Source organism: Chinchilla lanigera, unplaced genomic scaffold (assembly GCF_000276665.1).
Source record: "Chinchilla lanigera isolate Chin_1 unplaced genomic scaffold, ChiLan1.0 scaffold00040, whole genome shotgun sequence".
Classification (NCBI taxonomy): domain Eukaryota; kingdom Metazoa; phylum Chordata; class Mammalia; order Rodentia; family Chinchillidae; genus Chinchilla; species Chinchilla lanigera.
Window position 1 is genome coordinate 14,679,873 of NW_004955441.1, and position 21,109 is coordinate 14,700,981.

At 43.9% G+C, this 21,109-nt stretch overlaps 1 long non-coding RNA gene across 1 annotated transcript in view; it reads left to right on the top strand.

Moving 5' to 3' along the window:
* Positions 1 to 16,643: 16,643 nt before the first annotated feature.
* Positions 16,644 to 21,109, top strand: part of LOC102019438 — a 17,845-nt gene continuing 13,379 nt past the window's right edge. The window contains exons 1-2 of the long non-coding RNA XR_262081.2: positions 16,644 to 17,030; positions 20,177 to 20,248. This is a non-coding gene — a long non-coding RNA (uncharacterized LOC102019438). The remainder of the gene's footprint in view (positions 17,031 to 20,176; positions 20,249 to 21,109) is intronic.

Below are 21,109 nucleotides of genomic sequence, written 5' to 3' on the forward strand. Positions count from 1 at the left end.
CCAAGTAAATTCCACTTACCTCTAGAGAGGGTTGACTCTGCTTGACTTTCTATACATTTAGACACCTCTCTCCCACACAGGGTACAATGTGAAGAAGATAGGAAAATATTTTTTCTTGCAGATTCTCCAAAATAGTGTTGGAGTCAACGTTCCTGTGTGGCCATTAGAAGGTGCCACGCTGGAACCAGGCTGTCTGTACTCAGACCCTGGCTCCCTCAGCTCCCGGCGGAGGACAGGTAAGGAAGTTGCTGGCTTGTCGGTGCCTCTCCGGTTTCTCTGTGTGAGTAGCATGGGAAAGTGACAACCCAGAGTTCTCGAGAGGGTTCAATAGACTGATAAATGCAGCGAGCTTAGAGATGTGTCTGTGTAGTAAAGGCTCAAAGCATCTTATTTTTATTGTAAATAAAAGAAAGCATGATTCAAAAAGACGTCGTTATCAATATTATCGTCTATTCACATGTTACTTGTCATAGGCCAGGCATCTGAATAAGTACTTTATATATATTTTCTCTAATTCTAACAATAACCCTCTGTAGGAGGATTCATTCACTTATTTCTAGATAAGGAAATGGGTGTTTACTGAAGCAAGTGATGTGGCTGAAGAGGCATGGCCAGGTGCCACAGGGCCGGGATTCGAACTCAGCGATAGCTCCAGAACCCACTTTTCCCACTGTACCCTGCACCTTCTTAGAACAGCTCCCAGGGGACCATCCTGCTGGGGTAGCAGTGAGTTCGGGGTCAGAGACAACCTTCAGCAAAAGCTAGGAAAAAGTACAAAATGGCAGAATGTGTGGGTGCACATCTGTATCCCCAACACTCTAGAGGCTGAGGCAGGAGGATTGCACAAGTTCAAGGCCAGTCTGTCTACATAGTGAGTTCTAGGCCAGCCTGGAACATGTTGCAAGACCCTGTCTCAAAAAACAAACACAGCTGCGCGTGGTGGCGTACACTTGTAATCCCAGCACTCAGGAGGCTGAGGCAGGAGGATCATTGTGAGTGCAAGGCTGGCCTGGGCTACAAAGTGAGCTCAAGGCCAGCCTGAACTGTATAGAGACACCCTGTCTCAAAAAGATGAAAAAAAAAAGGAAAGAAAGAAAAAGGAAAAAAGTCAAAATAAAAGGCAAGCCACAGAAGAATCACAGGTATTTGGACATACAGAGAAAGGCTGCAGCCCATTTGAAGCTCCTCCTTGAACTCTATGCCCTTTACTGAGTGGACAAAATTGTGATGAGGGCTGAGCAGTGTTCGCAGGTCTCAGAAGACAGAACGCACTAGGGATTCTTTCAGCCTTGGAGAAGCGAAGAGGAAGGGAAGGGTAGAATTAGAAATTCAAATGGCATCTAATGAAATCGCACTTGAGAGCAGTTATTAACCCCAAGTTGGCTCATTCCTTTAAATCTTGAGCCTGTCTCAGTGTACTATACATTAAGTGCCAGAAATTATTGATCTTTCCGTTCCTATGGCTAGTACCCGTCTCCACCACTGAAATGGAAAGAGGCAATAAATGCTGAATAAGATCTTTCTCCAGTGAAGACCTTCAGTGAACACACTTTAAAGAAAGGGTGGAAATAATGAGCATCTTCTTTCAAAAATGGAGACCTACTGCAGAATGAAAACAGGTTGCTTTGGAGAGGATGCTAAGACTTTAAAAAAAAAAAATAGTTATGTTCACCCCAGGCACATTCATTGAAATAATGAAATAAGAATGTTGTTTGTGCTCATTTAGAAAATGCTTTCCTAGGCAGAGTAGATTGTTAAAAAAATATGTAAGATAGTGTGTTAGAGAACTTCACTGGATGACCCTGACATAAGTCTAAAACAAATCTCTGCTTTTAAAGTTCTACTAGTAGAGTAATTAGTGTGTGGGCTGGGCATGGTGGTGCATGCAATCAAGACAGCACTCTGGGAGGCTGAGGCAGAAGGATCCCAAGTCTGAGCTCATCTTGGGCAAGTTGGTAAGACTCTGTCTCAAGATAAAAAATAAAAAAGGGCTGAAGATGCAGCTCAGTATGAAGGCTCTGTGTTTGATCCCTGGTACTTAAAAAAAGTGTAGTGTTCCTTGCAGAGCTGTCACTTTTTCCTAAGAATACTATTGTTGCTGTTTGCAAGGTCTTTGGTAAATTATGGCTTTTCTCCTTGCTCGGGTGGACCACCACTAATTAGGATAATTATTAAGATATAAGATAATGTTTCAGGCTAAATTAACAGTGCCGAGACACAGAGAATTAACAAAGCGTGGGATGGAAAGATACAGGAGATGGTAGAGGCTAAGACTAGGACTTCACTGCAGAGTGAATGGGATTTCTGAATAGGTCACTGGCCAGATGATAAGAATGATCGGATCTACAGAGATCTTTGACATTGGCTAATGCTTGATTTGCCTGGTTTAAAAGGATAAATCTGTGGAATAGGAGCTTCATCAACACTACCCCCAACGTGAATTACAGAATTGCAGCCAATTTCTAGATCTGGATAAATTCACAATGCAGAGCTTCCTTTTTTTTTTTTTTTTGTGGGGCTGGGGATAGAAGTTCATGGTGGTCCCCAGCATCTACAGCATGAAGCTCGCAAGCTAAGCACACCCTGCCACTGAGTTATACCCTCAGACCAACGAAGAGCTCTCTCATTGAAGGAGTGGTCATTATACCTGAGAAGGTATTTGTACCAACATCTAAAAGAACATACTGTGAATCTTGTACAAGAGATCTTTTACAAAAAGATCTAATTTCTTGGTGCCCAGAACCACAGTAATATTGAGACTTATATGAGAATTTAATATATAAATAAATATTATTTAATAAATATTAAATAATAATATTTATTATTGAGACAAATAAATTTCCAAGGGGGAAACTTCAGAGATCAGCATCATCTCAAAGATTCAAAAGATGCAAGCACGGCAATGGCTACCATATTCCTGTTCAATTCCGATTTCCATTCAAACCAGCGAAGATGAAGGGCAGTGTTGACTCAGAGTGGGCCATCCTCAACATAATTAACTGGCATTTCCAATGGCAACTTTTATTCCAAATAAAGTGTTTTTCCTGTTTTGTTATCTATTTGCTTTTGTGGTGCTTGGGATTGAACCTAGGGCCTCAGACATGCTGGTCAGGTGTTCTACCACTGACCTATACGTCCAGGCTCCCAAGTATGTTTCTTACTAGAGCAAATCAATACCACTGACACAGTTAATGGCACAGTTATAGCATGGTTAATAAGGTTATGAGCTTTTTTTTTCAGCAGCCCAGCAAATATAAGTACTTAAGAGGGGCTGCTTTCACTCGACAAGGACAACAGCATGATTTCACTGACCTACTACAGCGACACATGAAGTTTGTCACAGCGCCATATTTGCTACACTGGATCTCGATCATCTCATTACAGTAAGTTTCCAATTTATGAATGAGTTCTGTTATGCGAGAACATTAGTAAGGTGGATTCATTCTTAAACAAGTGAGACTTACACACCTCTGACCTAAATATACAATGTATATTGCTTTGTGCTTCCTAGCGGTCCCCTCCACATCACCACTGATTTTCCTCCTCTTCTGGACATCCCAGGCTCTGGTCGAGCACTGTATTACTGCACACTACTGCACTGCACAGTATGCACACAGCAGCACAACCATGACAACACCTAGCAGATGTGAGGTACTTCTGTGATTTGTTGGCATCTCTGAATGCTTGTAATGCAAAGTCTGCTTGTATCTGTGAAAATCTGCAGCTCAAATGTACGTAAGTTGGAGATTTACTGTATTTGTTCTATTCTGTTCTATTGATAAAATCACACTTGTAAAACTGTGCATCCATTAACTATCTCTTCATTCACATTATCTCAAAATTTAGTGACTTGAAACACAATTATTATTTATTTTTCCTTTTAAGACAAGGTCTCACTATGCAGTTCACGCTGGCCTTGAGCTCACTTTGTAACCCAGGCTGATCTCAAACATGCAATGATCCTCCTGCTTCAGCCTCCCTGAGTGCTAGGACTACAGGCATGCACAACATCTGGCTTTTGAAACACAATTATTTATTTTTCATGGGTTTTGTGGGTCAAAAATTCAGACCAGCAAAAGGAGGGAAGGCTTATCCTTTGCTTGGGTTGTATCTAGATCTCCCCCTGCCTCAAAGCCTCATGTGCTCATAAGTGGGGCTTTTTGGAAGTGGCTGGATGTACGGTGTGTGATGCTGCGCTTAAGGGTTTGGTACTGGGATTACAGATGCATGATTACTGAATTAGTCCACTGAGTGATATAGTATAGTTCTGGGTGTGGATAGTGGGAAGGCCTTCCCTGGCTCTGGGTGGCACCACCCAAAAGGTGCAAAGCCTGGAAGGGATAAATGGGACAGGCAGGCTGATGCTTGTGCTTGCTGCTTTCTGTCTCCTGCCTGCTTGCCAGACTGCGGCTCCTCTGTGATGGCCCTGCCATGTCACCCTGCCTTGGAGCCAGCTGACTATGGACTGAAACGTCTACTAACTGCGAGCCAAAATAAACCTTCCCTCTTTTAACTTGTGAGTGTCAGGTATTTTGTCCCAGCAATGAAAAAAATAACTCAGACACCTCTATTTCTTGGTGAAAGCTACCAGGGCTGGGGAATCCCTCTTGCCTAGCTATTAATGCTTGTTGTGAGCTATCTGGGTTCCAGAGGCGCGTGTGTTGGGGGTGGGGTTAGTCACAGGAAACATATAGCATCATTTCATTGTACAAAAGTCTCCCTTATCATGGTTTTACTTTCTCCAATTTCAGTCATCTTCAGTCAACCATAGACTGAAATATTAAGTGGAAAACTCCTCAAATAAACAATAAGTTTTTAATTTGTGCTATTTTGAGTAGCATGGTAAAATCTCACATCATCTGGTTCTATACGCCTGGGAAATGAAACACCCTTGTGCAGAGTATCCATGCTGTATATGCTATCTGCCCATTAGGCTTGGTTATCAGAACCACTGTTCAGGGTATTACAATGCCTGTGTAAAAGTAACTTTTATTTTATTTAATAATAGTTCCAAAATGTAAGAGTAGTGATGCTGGAAATTAGGATACACCAAAGAGAAGCTGAAAAGTGCTGCCTTTAAGTAAAAAAAGTGAAAAAACAATAGGATTATTTTGAGAAACCACATTCACATAACTTTTATTTCAGCATATTATCATAATTGTGTCTAATTATTATGTTGCTATAATTATGTCTAATTTATAGATTAAGCTTTATCATAGCCATGTATGTATAAGAAAAAACAGTATATACAGGGTTTTATATTAACCAGTTTCAGGTAGCCACTAAGAATCTTAGAATGTACCCCTCAGGATAAGGGGGGCGTGTTACTGTACTTGATTGGTTGCAGCAATCATAAGCTTCCACCCAGATTAAAAGGGAAGAAAACTAGATCCCCATACTAAGAGATTAGTAACTAATTACAGAATACAAATCGCATCAAGGTACACTTCTGCTTAAAACAGTCAGTGGCTGGTTATGGCCCTTCAGATGCAGGTCCTCCCAGAGGTACCATATGCAAAGGCCCTGGGGAACCAGGATCCTTTAATTTCCAAGGAGCTGAAAAGGAGCCATAGGGGCAGGGATATTGAGGGTGAAAGGAAACAGTGGGCTGAGCTGAGAGTGGAATCTGCGAAGGGGTTGATACTTCCTGGAGCCCCTGAGGCCAAAGGAAGGATGGGGGACCCACAGCTACAGGGGGATGGGGAGCTACTGAGTGCTTTAGGCAGAGGTGTGGCTTGATGTGTATTTTACAGCACTGTTGATGTTATACTCAGGAAAATGGGCTAAAGAGGGACACAATGGGTGTGGGGAGGATTTGGGGAACATTAGAGGAGCCAAAGTGGAGAGGTGGTAGTGGCAATGCCACTCTCACCATTAAGAGGGCAAGGGATAGGAGCTGACCACTGAGTGTGGACTGGAGGTAGTGGCACAAAACAACACTGGCCAAAATTGAGATTTTTCTGGAAAAAAAAAAATGTGATGACAAGGGGTAGTTGGATGAATGGATGTAGGTTATACATTCTGCTTTGTGTTAGGTTTGCTGCGAGCCAGAGATGAAACAAAGTAAAAAGAGCCTTTATTGCCCGGGCACGGGAAGGCTTCTGAGAAAGAGACACACGCAAGTACCTCTGCGCGGGGAGGTGGGGAGGGGAGTGCAGGGAAAAGAATACATTGGGCTAGGTTGGGGGTGGAGTTTATGGGGCGGCTGAGCGACGGTAAGGGTGGCTGATTGGTTGCTGCACCAAGGAAACAGGAAGTTGTAATGGGGGCGGGAGTTGGTCTGGGAGAGACACATGGTCGGCCATGTTGGATCACAGCCATGATGACATGGCAGAAATTTACATAGGTAGAAACCTATCACTTTGACATACAGAATTTGAATGCTATGGGAGATACCCAAACATGAGGGTTGAAAAGGTCTAGAGCTCAGGGAAGGGATGGGCCTGGGCCCAAGAGCAGCAAGAGTCAACACACACTACCGAGAAACCCAGGGCGCATCCTAAGGAACCTCCACACTGAAGGGACAGGGAGCAATGGAGCCAGCAAAGGTCCCAAGAAGGAGCAATGATGGGTGAAGAGGAACACACAGAGGACAGAGTCCCTGAGCCAAGGGACTGTTTCTAGAAGAAGCAGTAAATGAAATTACTGTTTTAATTAGGATAATTATAATTCTCTCCTAAGACTCCCAGGAGAATAAAATGAGATAACATATATCAAAAAACCTTAGTAATTTGTAGAAGCTTGTCAGTGTTGGGTATTCTCTTTAGCCAGGGTAGGTGGGTCTGAGGTAAAGGTTGGGGCAGGCAGAAGGCCAGGCTGCCTCTTGTAAAGCAGCCTCCCAGCACCTGACACATCGAAGTCGCTTCTAAAGTCAGTTTCCAGCATCTCATGCATCTAAAGAGAAACTTAACAGTCATTTCTTTATACTCAGTACGACTGAGCCTTTGATTCCGTGCAGTAGAAGCTTGGGAAACCAGGAAAGATCCTTGTCCTTTAAAAAACAAATCCAAACCAACTCTACCTGGTTACTAGGGCCTAAAAATCCCTTCCAGGGAAGACCTACAAAACCATTTCATCCCATTATCATGCAAATAACTGGGGCAGCCCCCATCAAAATGCAAAGGAAACAGTTAAGTGTAAGGATGTTATGAGAGTCTGTGTATATATTTTTTGAAGACTTTGGGTAGGAACCCATACCTGGGAAAGAGTGTGTGTGTTTGGGGTCTTGGGGTGGGGGGTGATGAGCTATCAAGGGATAAATGGAAGAGGCTGATTATATCCAAGGCAAATTTCAATGACTTCTCAGTTTCACAAAATTTTTCTTCAGGCAGAATCTGTTTATTTTTACATTTGTTCAGGTCAGAAAAAAACCCCACAACTTTGGTGCAAATGTACATTATGCCCATTCAGGGTAGCTAGTGCCGTCCTCTACCTGAGAAGAACATGTCTCTCTCTCAAGTGTTCCATGCAAACGTATTCTTCTCTGGCAGGTGGAGAGCACCTAATGTCTAACATCTAAATGCAGTGGGTTTCAACTACCTCTTCTTTAGGGTGTGGGTGGTGTGAGCGGACCCACAGGTCACTGTGCTGGACAGGTGTGAAAGATGTTCAAGTTGGACCTTTGGAGTGGTGCACCCAGAATGTGCCAGGCTGTTACCAGTTACTTGTGCCTGAGGGGCAGGCAGGTCCCAAGCTAGAGTTCCCAGCACAGAACAGAGATCTCAGTGAGTGTCTTAGCTGCTTTCCTGTCACTGGACACAGCAGCTGACGTCCCCAGCTTAAAGGAGGAGAGGTTTATCTTGGCTCACAGTTTACAGAAGATTCGATCCATAGGTGGCTGCTTCCAAGGCGGAAAGGACAGCATGGAAGGGTGTGGCAGAGGAAGGCTGCTGACATCATGGCAGCCAATCCGCAGAAGAGAGAGGGGAGCGGCAGGGAGGAAGACACACCCTTGCAGCTTCCATTCTCAGGGACCCACCTCCGACTAGGCCGCCCCTTCTAACACCAAGTCAGCCAGAGTGACCCCATGGTCGAATCACATCCCAGAAGTCCCACATCTGAACACATGAGGCTTTTGGGGGGAACATTTTGGATCTGAGCCGTAAGAGTCAGTATGATTCTTTCCCCCATCCCATTCTTACTGTAAGACCAGGAAAGGAAGCTTTTGACTGGCAGTTCATCAACTCCGCCTGGTAGCATCTCAGCACAGGCAATGGGGCTGTGCTTGGGCAGCAAGGCCAAGAAAACCTCTCTGAGGGCTGGAAGGTCTCCATCGGTGTGTAATCATCTGTGTCCTTAGTCATGCCTGTGAGGCTGCTTCTGTTGGTCGCTGTCATCTGCACAATCAGGTTTCTGTTACATGAAGTGTTCCTCTCCTGGGGGCCATCTACGCCCCTCCAGTGTATTGAACTCACAACGCTATCTATTGTAATGGTTTCTGAATGATTAACTGAAGGTGGCCCTTTCATTCAACTCAATTAGCTCTGCACTCATTAAGCGCCCACTATGCACATGCTCATTGTAAGCCGGAAAACGGAACAGTCCTCACCCTCAAAGGTGCGGCATAGTCCCATTGGCAGGTGTCAAGCTCAACTGGCAACTCCTTTCCCCAGGATCATAGGCTCTCTCCCCACGAGCCACCCGCAGCTCGGGAGACAGAATCGCTGAGAAGCTGCAGGGGGTCTCAGGCTCACCCTGGCTTCCAGTCCACTTCTTCCCCGAGTCTGTTTCGCCACCCAGGTGCTGTGGCTGTCTTCTCTGTGTCCGCACTGCCTGCCTCGAATGGTGCCCCGTGTCTTAGGATAGGCTCCGATTTGTCTCGTCAGGGCTCCGTTCTCTCTCCATACCACTCGGGCATGAGCTGCACAGCCCCACGTTACATCCTATGATGCCGGTGTCAGCTCGGCCCATCCCCGCCTGTCACACCTGGCCTTGCCTGTGGACTGAACTGCCAACCTCTGTAGCAAGGTCTACACTCACAGAATACGTGCCTGCTATCCTGTCCCCAGTTCTGCCGAACAGATCTAATTCTAAAATTCAGTCCTACCTCATTTCAGCTAATCACAGATGCATAGCTATTTTTAACTATGTTATAAGGGGGTAAGAAAATAAAAAGTAAATGCAAGACAGTGGTGTGGCGCAGAGACACGCAGTAAAGACAGCTGAACGCATTCAAAATGGGAAGACAGTGGGATCGCAGCTGGGCTCCACCTGTGTGTTATGGCAGAGGAGTCCATCAGCCATCCGTGAGGGCACACTGTCTGTCATGATGTAGTGGTGAGGTCAGAAAAAGGGAGGAAGGACAGAAAAAGCTGAGGTACCAAGCGAAAGAACAAAAACAAAGTGGCTGGCAAGCTGTGCGCTAAATTGCAAACAAATGAAAGAAGTAATTTTGCTGCTGGTCGGAGGAATTTTGGCTTTATGGACACTTGAAACATAAGGTTGAAAGAAAACTCATCAGCCTTTCTCTCAGTTTTCTCATTTATTTGTACCACCCAGCTACCCAGATCGGAAATCTACTGGCGGCGAAGAATGTGAAGATTGAGCATGGATAGAACACGTTATTGCGAAGCAGGTGGCCAATGTTGTAGGGTCTCGGCTCTGAGGAAAACCTTCCAACAGCTCACAGATAATCCTGTTTTGCATGCAGCTTCTTAAAGTTGTGGAGCAGTGGGCAGTGCCGGCCTCGTCGGCCGGGGCTGGCCAGCGGTAGGTTCTGCCTGGCGCATGAAGTACGCCCCTCTGGAGTCACAGCACTGGCTGCTTCCGCTGTGTTCTTGCGATGTGGAGGGAACGTCGTGGTCCCCGGCAGGGCTGCCCTGCTGTACGCGGCCTGGGCACTCGGTCAGGACGTGTCCGTGGAATTCATTCTACCGTCTCCTTCTTCCAGAGACCCGACAGCCAACTGATCAAAAAGTTGTTTATTCACCAACCTTTTCATTTCTTAATAATTGCATCTTCCTTTCCATCTAAGTTTTACTTTGTTCAGTCTTAATGTCTTCATTTTATTTTTTAAATTTTAAATTTTTTTATTATTTTAAAGAGAGTAAAAAAATTTTAAAAACATTACAAATGATCCAGACTTTCAAAAAAGATGATGGGAAATCACCATGGTTGCTGTATTGCATACAGTTATCTTCGAAGTAGTTGTTCAGATTACCAGGTATAGGCATGTAAAATTGATCAAAAAATTAAGCATTAACTATTCCTTTCAATAAATCAATAGGAATCAGTAGTACAATTATCTTAGCTATCTTGTGTATGTATATATGTGTATATATACATATATTTTTTTCTCCCCCTTCTTTCTTTTCTCTTTTCCCTTGTCCCAGTTGTTCTTTCTTTCTGAGCAGTGTCTTTCTCTTTCAAAATATCTTTTGTACCCTTTGGATCTTATTTACTCTTTCAGTTTCTTACACTAGGGAGACAGTACAATGTTTACACATGAGTCTGATTTATTTCACTTATGAGTATGGTCTCTAGTTGCATCTATTTACCTGTAGAAGCCTCGAGTTTATCTTTCTTTATAGCTGAGTAGTACTCCGTTGTATAAAAATACCACATCTTTTTTATCCATTCCTCAGCTGATGGGCATTTGGGTTGTTTCCAAGATTTAGCTATGACAAATTGCACTGCTATAAACATGGGTGCACATATATCGCTGTGATGTGATGTTTTCAGTTCTTCTGGGAAAATACCCAGAAGGGGAATAGCTGGGTTGAATGGGACCTGTAATCCTAGTTTTTTGAGGAATCTCCACACTGATCCCTTTAAACTGCAGCTCATTGCACCTTTATGTCCCTACCCTTCCAGGTGCTCTGCCACTACAGTGCTCGGTTTGCCGCTCTATCTGTTTAGCAGTCTGTCTCTCTTCGAGAGTGAGAGCTGGAGGGTAGTTCTTATACCTAATTTTCCTTATATGTCCAGGAATTATTGCAATCTTGACATGCAGTAGGCATTTAATAAATGAAAATGAATAAAGACCTACAAGTGTTTCTTCACATATTGTATTGCTATCTTCATATCATTTATATATGTGAATAAATGGAGTGTGTTTTAAATCGACAACTGCTCAAGACCAGCGATCCCAAGGATCTGACTTCAGCCTCTCAATGATACTAGGTGGTAAGGGTGCGGAATTACTTCTACATGACAGGGTTAATGAAAATTTTCTTCCTCTTTCACCCTATTTCAGCCTGTCCTGTTTATCAAATAACTGAGCATTTGAGTTTGTTTGTTTGTTTATTTATTTATTTATTTTTGGTATAAGGACTGTAGCTGAGCATTCGGTTGTATAACTCATGAGTTCTTGCATATTCATTTTCTGGGGGAAATTTGGAGAACATATTTGCAAATGGAAAATAGTTTGCCTGTGTTCTTTTTCTCCCTTTTTGGCACATGAAGAAACTAACTGTTCTGACAAACTCAGTATATCTTGCTTTGCTGATGCCTTGCCCAGTATTTATCTTCAGTAATTTCACTGCAGTTATTTTTTTTTTTGCACAAAAATACATTTCTTCACATTTAACAGGCACAAATTATTGCTCCCACTTTCAAAAGAGATGTGGTGTTTCCGGATTTAGAAAGACATTTCCAGCTGCCCAGCTCTGTCAGATCCTGCCTTGCCTTAACGAGGAATGTTTGTTTTTCTTAGGCAAAGAAAAAAAAAGTAAAGCCCCCAAATTATTTAAGTATCTTTCAGTTTAGTTTTGAGACCAATAAGGCAGTGATATAAAAATCCAGAGGAAGAAGTGTGGATTGAGGACTTAAAGTCAATTACCAAACGCCATGCGTGCTTTACCCAGTATAGAGAGCCCTCCCTGTGCTCACTGTGGCCCAGGAAGTTTATGTTTGTAATCCCATGAAAAGTTATTGCAGCCAGGCGTGGTGGCGCACGCCTTTAAACCCAGCACTCGGGAGGCTGAGGCAGGAGGATCGTTGTGAGTTCGAAACCAGCCTGGGCTATAAAGTGAGCTCAAGGCCAGCCTGAACTGCATATCGAGACTCTGTCTCAAAAAGACAAAAAAAAAAAAAAAAAAAAAGAAAAGTTATTGGCATTTGAGTAAGTTAATTCCAATCTACCGCTTCCAGTGCAACCCAGGGTGAGAATAAAGACACTAAGGCATATTTGTAGCTATGGGGATCCAAGGGGTCCTAAGTCCAGCCATGATGATGGCTATCCAGAACAAAGGCCTCCACCCAGGGCAGAACCCAAGTTTTATTCATACATGAAGAAGGGAGCGGCTTGAGGAGGAGTGACTGTGAGAGTGGCAGGAAGTAGGTGAGTGCCTTGAGCTGGGTTGGGTGGGAGGCCTGAAATCACCTCTGCAAATGCAGAGAGAAGGGTCTGCAGAAAGAGTGGTTTGCATGACACAATTGAGATGGTATCTAATGCTCTGGGGTCATTCTTCAGCTCTGATGTGTAATGTCTGAAGCCCCAGGAAGTCATAGCCTCTATCCCATCCCGATCACAGCGGACGGCGTGGAGCACTGGTTCAACATCCTGCCTCATCCCAGCTCACTCAAGGGAGCAATGGGGGGTGACGGTAGGCGGTGGGGAGGTGTGTCCCGGGAAACACCCCTGCCATCTCCAAAGATTACCATCAGCAATATGCATTGCTTAAAGCCAATTGAAGGGATAAGGAAAAGTCTTCGCCAGCTCTGTACATATCAGTACGTGAAAACAGGGTCAGGCTCAGCCAAAACAGAGGCAGTTGTTCCTCTTTTAAGGTGTTCCTCTACGTGGTCCTCCACATCCCGGGCTGGGCAAGCCAGTTTCCTTATGAGTGTAATGAGAGGGTTGAGCTCTGTGGACTTTGGAGTGTGTTCTGGTTCTAAAGTTCTGTGATTCAATGTATTGTTCTCTTCTGTTGCTTAATTTTGGATGTGTGCACAGCTTCCCCAAGGGAAGCTGACTATGTTTTATTGCACTGCAAGGGCCACTGACAATGGGAATATACTGTTAGACAATTTCCGACTCTCTGTTGAGGCCATGAAGAATTATAAATTGTTCATCCTAGGGCAGGAAACAAAGCCCTTGGATTTGGGAAAGACCTCCTCTTCTCTCTTGGAACCCAATCCATTACTCATGAAAGATGTCCGGTTTGGGGTGCACCTAGGAGCTGTTCGCAGAGCCTCTACTTCCTGGTCACCCTAGTTCCATGTCATTTCCAGATAGGGAAGGATTTGTGGGTACATGAAGGTGTCCCTAAAGATCTGACGACAGAAGAAGCACCCAAACATGATGTGATAGTGGGAGCATCTTCCTGTGCTCTCAGATGCCGCTGCTGTCTCAGTCAGTTTCTCATCACTGGAGCAAAATACTCAGCATCTGCAACTTAAAGGAGGAGAGGTTTATTTTAGCTCGTGGTTTTAGTCCAGAGTCAAAGGCGTGGTGGGAGGGGGTAGGGAGGGGAAAGCTGCTCGCAGCATGGTGGCCAAGAAGCAGGGAGAAAAGAGAGGCATTGGGGAGGGAGATCGGATTCTCTTCCAGGTCCCACCCCAATGACCCGCCTCTTGCTAGCAGACCTTACGTCCTAAAAGCAAGTAAGTCAGCTACATTCCCCCAAGATTCAAGCACCTTCCCAAAACGCTGTCTATGAGTGCACGAGACCTTTGGAGGACATTCCTGACCTACGCCATAACAACTGCCAAATTGACAGTAGAGGTCAGACTCTGGTGGTTCTGAGTGCATGAGGCCAGCTTGTACCAGAGCACCGGCTTTGGTGCAAGGTGAGCACTCTAACCTCAGCACAACAACCTCAACTCTTTCTGCCGTCAACCTCAGCAACCACAGCATTTCTTTATGACTCCAGTGGACCCCCTGTTCTCGACAGTTCTACAGTGAAGACACACTGCAACAATGGTGTTGGAGCTGGGCGTGGTGGCACACGCCTGTAATCCCAGCACTCGGGAGGCTGAGGCAGGAGGATGGTTGCGAGTTCAAGACCAGCCTGGGCTACAAAGTGAGCTCAAGGCCAGCCTGAACTGCACAGCCAGACCCTGTCTCAAAAAAAAAAAAAAAAAAAAAAAAAAAAACCAATGGTGTTGGAAAATGGTTCTTGCAGACAGAATTGATTTTTAAAATGATCCAGGTAAGCACTCATGTATTTCTTGAATTACCCCAGGCAAGAAATCTCAGCACAAGAGAAGGAACTTCACATCCTGGAATGGGGGTGCAGCATTTTGTTTATGTGATTATGGACATGGATGTCATGTTAGTTGGAGCCTCAGCTGGGTGTACCAGGCGTTTCAGCTATGTTTTCTAGTTTCTCCCACGAATAACACTTACTCAGTTGATGCAAACTTGGAATAAGGGAGTTCTGTGGGCCATTAGTTGTTTGCTTTGATTCATTCTCAAGGTGAGGCTGGTGTTGAACTAGGTTGAAGGTTACCAAAAGGTACATAAGAATAAGGTCATTTCTTCAGGTGGAGGTTTGATTTTATTCTTTCATTTCTGAGTAGATGGTTACTCATCTTCAATCTCTATTTTTCTTTCCCTCCTTCCTTTCCACACTCCAATCTTTCTCCTCTTTATAATCTCATTATTACAACTTTAAAAGCAATGGTCAAGAGGAAAGAAAGTCAGGCTTGAAGGTGACTGCTCAATTTCTACACTGGAAACTTCCTTTGCATGTCTCTCTACAAACATACCTTGAACCCTGGGGACTGTGAGCAGGTAAAAAGTGCAAGACACCCCAAACCTTGGTCTAATAAAGTATTCAGAGGGCTGAGTCACTTGAAGTCCTGAGGGTCACATGAGAAACTTTACAAAGGGCATTTCAAGTCCAGACTTTTTTTCTTCTGACTTATCTCCTACTGTATAACAAACTCTTATAAAATTAGTGACTTGAAACGACAGTTGTTATATTTCACCCTCCAGGGGTCAGGCGTTCTGCAGGTCTCAGCCAGGTATTCTGTTCTATCTGGTATTACTTGGGATTGTTCAGAGGGATTCAGTTGCTGCTGGTCTGGTCTGGAGGGTCCAAAATGTTTTTCTTCACATTTCTGGCACTTTAATGGGAATGGATCCAGCTGGAAGGCTGGCTTGGCTGGTTCCTCTTTTGTTTCTTGTTTTGTTTTTGTCTCTGTTGGTTTTTTTCCGGTACTGGAAATCGAACTCACGACCTCACACTTGCCAGGCAGGCGCTGTGCCACTGAGCTAAATCCCCAGCCCCAGGTTCCTTTTTCTGTTCGTGTAGTTTCATGGCTTCTCTCTGTGATCTCTCCAAAGGAGCAAGGAAGAAGTGTTGCCCCCTCCCCCCAGCAATCTGCAATTGAGCTACAGCCCCAGCCTAGTGAGACAAGATCTCACTAAATTGCCCAGCTGGTCTCAAACCACGACACAGTACTCCTCCTCTGCCTCTCCAGTAGCTGGGATTACAGTCACGAATCATCACCCCCAGTTCTCCTGCCTTTTAAAGGCTAGGCACAGAACTAGCATAGCTTTCCCCAGTTCAAAATCAAAGGGGGGGAAATGGAGCCCACTTCAGTATGGGATAAGTGTTATAGAATCTGTAGCCATCTTTAACTCACTGTAGAGGGGCACAGATACACACAACTGGGAACCAAGTGAGCGAGGGACTGGCACTCTATATGCCAGGGGTGGCCAACCTGTGGCACACGTACTGCAGCAGGCTCTTTGTATCATTAAAATCTCTAAAAGATTTGCCATCTCTGCATATGCCAAGGACGCCCAGCACAGAAACATTTGAGTCCACAGATTGAAAACTAACTACCCCGATGGGACGGAGCAAGGCCGTGTGCCGTTAGATACTGCACGCACGTCGGCAGGAGGTTCTAGTTCTAATAGCTAAAGTTAACAAGAAGTTTTAAAGTGTAATCCCTGGTATTAGACTGCTGGGTGATTTTCATTTTGATCCCTGAACTGTGTTTCCTCCTTTGGCAGAGGCAGAAGAGGCCACTGGATCCTTAGACCGAAGCATTTTCCTATGCGACCTTGACTCTTGCATTTCAGACTGCTAAATTCAATAAAGGTTTGACAAAATTGACATAAGTACTCCCAATTACAGCGTGGCAGATGCACTAGACATGCTCTCTGATTCTCCTGTAACTGTGTAAGTTCCCTATGCCGGCCTCATTCCACACATGAGGGAACAGTGGCTGCGAAAGGTTAAAGAGCCAGTCGAGGTTACACAGAAAGAGAAACGTGATTTTGAGCCCAGGCCCACGTGGCTCCAAAACCTTTTCCCACTACCCTACGTGGTCTTTTATAAAATCAGACAGCCTTGAAAAACATCCTTAGCGTCCCGCCTCCGAAAGCACCCAATCCTACGAGGACGGAGTGAACAGCCACCAAGAGGAGCCACAGCTCAGTACCGTACTCCCCGCGTCCCAGTCAAATCAACATAAAATTAACCAACACAACCTGCCAAGGACAGCAAAACACCACCCTCAAAACTCTGGGGCAGCGGTGGCGAACCTATGGCACACGTGCCACGGCCGGCACCTAGAGCCCTCTCTGTTGGGTTGGGGGCCAAGTGTATGAGCTGTTTTTTCTAAACTAAAATCTCGAGTTTAATTGCAGTTGGGCACTCGATCTCTAAAAGGTTCGCCATCTTTGGTCTACGGACTTGTTTCCTAAAGTGCGATTTCCTTTGCAGTTCTAACTGCCACAGTTGGAGGCAAGGGCAACTTGTTTCACTTTGACCTTCCCGTGAGAACCAGGGGCACAAACATTTTCTCAGAACAACAAAAAAGTGCCTGGAACGCCATATGAAGACTAAGAGGCTCATCCTCCCGCTCCTGTCTGTGTGCAGAGATCTTCTGGGTTTTGTATGCCGGTGGAAGAAGCAGCCCATTGGGCCAAGATGGATACTTCCAGGTATATGGAATCCAAGAGTGCAAAGCTTGCTGCGTTGCTGGGAAACTTCAGCTAAGGAAGCAGTCTCTGGAAAGTGAGGAAGAGATGCCGCTCACGGGGCCGGGCGGGAAATGTCACCCAGCTGGGCGGCCCAGCACCTGTGTAGGCCGCACTGCTTACAGGAAGCACCCTGCGTTCAAGTCCAAAGGTACGAATAAACTTGGATCCAGTGAGAAGCAGAGGTTAGCTGACTTCTAAAGCGCATGCACTCGAGTCTCCCTTCCCCAGTCCTGCTCCATTTCGCAATAGCAAGCACCTGGGCCTCCACTTCTTCTGGAGATGTCCTTGGCCTCTCCCAGCCTTCTTTATTCTCTCAGATCCCGTTCCTTCCTCTCTCCCCACGCCCCAGGAAGGCCTTAGGGATGTAGTTTCCTCAAGGACCACTGTGGGTGTTAGTATTTACTGATCACAGTCACTCTGTGGGTGTTTATTTACTGTTTATCTAGTCGTGGTAAATAAATCAATCACATATTTCCTCAGCTCCACAGTGAGTCCATATTCTTGATCGTCTTTATAGTGTTCTCAGTGCCAGAATTGCTCTCAATTCTTCTTATTCTTTCCCTTCATAATAAATGTGAGCAACACTTTTTAATATATTGCACTATTATTTGATATTATATCTCTTGAACTTTTTTCTGCCTGCTAGTACTGGGGATTGAAGCCAGGGCCTCAGCCATGCAGGCAACTGCTCTGCAGTTGTGCCACATCCCCAGCCCTGCTATTATACTTCACACAGCTGTTTTTATATTTTTTAATAAGCAAGAATTAATGGATGATTTTCAAAGAAATTATTACAAAAATTGACTCAGAGGTTGTTAAAAACCCCAAGAAATTGACAGTGGAGCCACGAATTACATAGGCTCATATCATTCAACAAGTTACTGATTTTAAACCCTCAAGGAAGAAATTTTTCTGTTGCTGTCTAATCCAGGGCATAAAGGAAAAATCCTCCTACTTACTTTATGTGGCCAACATATCCTTGGCATCAAAGCTTCATAGAGATCATACATATATACCGCACATCCCACGGAATTGTCTACCCACACACCCCACACTGCACAAATACACACAGACCCACCACACATACATACACCATGCACTATTCACATAGTCATACCCCACATGCCATGCTCTACACAATTATAAACATGCCTCTTACACACATACCACCCATGTACCCCCCACACACACTATACCCACACTACACCACACACATGCACACATACTACTGCACAAATGCAAATATACCCATGTCACACCCACACCCACCCACCCACACACACACAGATAACTCCCAGAGTAACCTTGCTTTTAAATACAATTTAAAAGTCCTAATCAAAATATTAGTAAATCGAATCCAATAGACTATGAAAAGATACACTACAACAAGATGAAAATCATGCCAGGGTGATTCAATTTTTTTATCTTAAGGGGAATAAAAAACCCCAATAAAAACCGTACAGAATTTCAAAACAAGATGATAGGAAATCAACAATGGCCGTTTCATTGCATATTGTGTCTTCAAAGTAGTTGCTCAGATTACCAGACACAGGAATGCAAAATTGATCAGACAGTATAAACACTAACTGTTCCTTTCAATGAACTACAGAAATTAGTAGTACAATTATCTTAGCTAATATATATATCTACATATCTATATATATATCCCTTCCTTCTTTTGTCCTTTCCCCTATCCCAGTTGTTCTCTTCTTTTGAGCAATTTCTTTCCCTTTCACAGTATCTGTTGTACCTTTTGGATCTTATTTACTCTTTCAGTTGTGTATTTTTTTGTTTTTTGTTGTTTGGTTTTGTCTCTTTGAGACAGGGTCTCACTGTGCAGTTCAGGTTGGCCTTGAGGTCACTTTCTAGCCAAGGCTGGTCTCGAACTCACAGTGATCCTCCTGCCTCAGCCTTCTGAGTGCTGGGATTACAGGTGTGTGCCACCATGCTCAGCTGACATACAGTGTTTACAAGTGTGAGTTTGATTTATTTCACTTATGAGTATGGTTTCTGGTTGCATCCAATTACTTATGAAAGCCTTGAGTTTATCTTTCTTTATAGCTCAGTAATACTCCACTGTATAAAAATACCACATCTTTTTTATCCATTCCTCAGTGGATGGGCATTTGGGTTGTTTCCAAGATTTAGCTATGGCAAAGTACACTGCTATAAACATGGACGCATATATATCACTGGGCTTTGATGTTTTTAATTCTTCTTGGAAAATACTCAGAAGGGGAATAGCTGGGTTAAATGGGATCTCTAATCCTAGCTTTCTGAGGAATCTCCACACTGATTTTCACAGTGGTTTCACCAGTCTACACTCCCACCAACATTGGAAAAGAGTTCCTTTTTCCCCACAGCTCCACCAGCATTTGTTATTGGTTGATTTCGTGATGATAGCCATTCTTTCTGGGTTAAGATCAAATCTCAGTGTTGTTTTGATTTGCATTTCTTGAATAACTAATGATGTTGAAAATATATTTTCATATATTTATTCACCATTAGTATGTCTTCATCTGAAAAGTGTGTATTCGTCTCAGATGTGCATTTTTGGATTGGGTCTTTGAATTTGGGGGCTCTGACTTTTTAAAATTCTTTGTATGTTCTAGATAAGAGTCCTTCATGTGAGTGGCAATTGGCTAAAATTTTTTCCCAATTCATGGGTTTTCTTTTCACTCTGTTGTGATTTCTTTTGATGTGCAAAAACTTTTTAATGAGATCCCAGTTGTTGATTTTTTGTAGTATTTCCCATGCAGTTTAGTTTTTGTTCAAGAACTGTCCCTGTCCCTATGTCTTCAAGATTTCTACCTACTTTCTCTTTCAGTTTCTGTTTTAATATTTAGATCTTTGATCTATTTTGACTTTATTTGGGTGCATGGTGATAGACATGGGTCTAGTTTTAGTCTTCAGCATGTGAAGAGCCAGTTTTTCCAGCACCGTTTGTTAAAGAGGCTATCTTTCCTCCAGTGAACATGTTTGGCCCCTTTGTCAAAGAGAAGGTGGCTGAGTGTGTTTGTAGTTGTGTCTGCATCTTCTAATCTGTTCCACTGATCCTCAGGTCTGTTTTTTTGTTAGTACCATGCTGATTTTACAGGGTAATTCAATTTTAGAAAAATCTACTAATTATATAAATAGTCAAAGGAAAATAAAGCTTTATTACCTTCAAAAATATAGAAAAGGAATGTAATTTGACCATTCATTCATGGTAAAACAATGGAAAAAGTGAATGTTTATTTTGTCCTTATGTACTGGGCACTGTCTAACAAGGTTTGTATGCCTTTTCTCATTTAGTCCTCATCACCACCCAACAAGAGAGGTACAACTGCCTGTGTTTAGTGGATGAAGATGCTAACACCCACAAGGGTAAGAGTCTTGCCACAAGTCATAAGCTAGGCAGTCAGTCACAAACCTAGGAAGTGGGCCACAAAGAGGTATTGAGTGATATGTTCCTTCTGACTGTGCCAAAATAGGAATATAAGAATACTTCTATGGTAGAAATATTTATTCCAAGTCATATCTCAATATCATAACTAAGAGAAAAACAATGAAAATATTTCCACTGAAATCAAGAATAAAACAAAAATGTCCATTATGGCTGTTAGTAGCTAACATTTTTTAAATGAAAAAGCTAGCTAAGGCAATTAGATAAGAAAACCAATAAAAGGTATAAATATTTTGAAAGAGGAGGCAAAATTATATTGCTGCATGTGATATAGCGATCCAACACTTAAAACTCAAACTACTACAAAACTGTTAGAAACAATATGAGAATTGAGGGAGATATCTAGTCACATATTTAAAAAAAAAATCAACAACTTTCCTGCATACAAATAACAATTACTAGAAGAAAATATCTTGTTCACAGTTGTAATTTTAAAATGAAGGAGCTGGCAGTGGTGAGGGGGAGGCCAAGGGGAGAGGGCAGAGAGACGGAGAGGGGACCGCTGCCTTTGATGCAGCACTGGGAGAGGCAGACCCTGGGTCTGGTTCTCGGGGCCCTGGCTGTGGGGGGAGGTTTGTCGACTGCATTCATCTGCTGCCACTGTCAGGGGCTGGACCACCTAGGGAGGGACTGCCCTGGGAGGTCCCCTGGGCCATGCCTTGACTGTCGATGTGGCCACTGGAGGTTGGGCTGCCTTCTGGAGCAGGGGCCCAGGGGCTCGGACCCCTCCTACCAGCTGGTCCGGCAGGAGTGAAGGGGCCCAGGGCATACTCTGCCTTCTC